Source organism: Aplysia californica, unplaced genomic scaffold (assembly GCF_000002075.1).
Source record: "Aplysia californica isolate F4 #8 unplaced genomic scaffold, AplCal3.0 scaffold01104, whole genome shotgun sequence".
NCBI classification, from domain to species: Eukaryota; Metazoa; Mollusca; class Gastropoda; order Aplysiida; family Aplysiidae; genus Aplysia; species Aplysia californica.
The window spans coordinates 175,341-175,814 of NW_004798374.1; positions in this window are offsets into that span (position 1 = coordinate 175,341).

A 474-nucleotide genomic window follows, 5' to 3' on the forward strand; every position below is an offset into this window, starting at 1 on the left:
TGTGTGTGGGCAGTGGGGGAGCCGGGCGTCCCCATGTGTGGGCAGTGGGGGAGCCGGGCGTCCCCGTGTGTGGGCAGTGGGGGAGCCGGGCGTCCCTGTGTGTGTAAGGAAGTGTGATCTATCCAAGGTTTGTCCCTCTGAAGCCAACCAAGCTGTCAGCTCGAGAACACAGCTTGAATCTGTTGGTTAGAGAGAAGGGAAATGATTCCTTGGTAGACCAAGGCCGGAGCACGCCTCAAACATAGGTCTTGTTTTTTACCCACATTGTGGTGAGGGAGAGAGGGAGGTGTGGGAGGGAGAGAGGGAGAGAAAATGGGGAGTATGAGGGAGAGAGAGATGTGAGGGAGTGGGGTGTGGGAGAGGGTGGGATGTGAAATATCCCCTGCACCTACGGAAGTGGGACAGTCATAGAAGGGGAAGCAAGTGTTGTTGGTGTAGACGAGGATTGGGGAGACAGTTTGGGGGATCATTTGG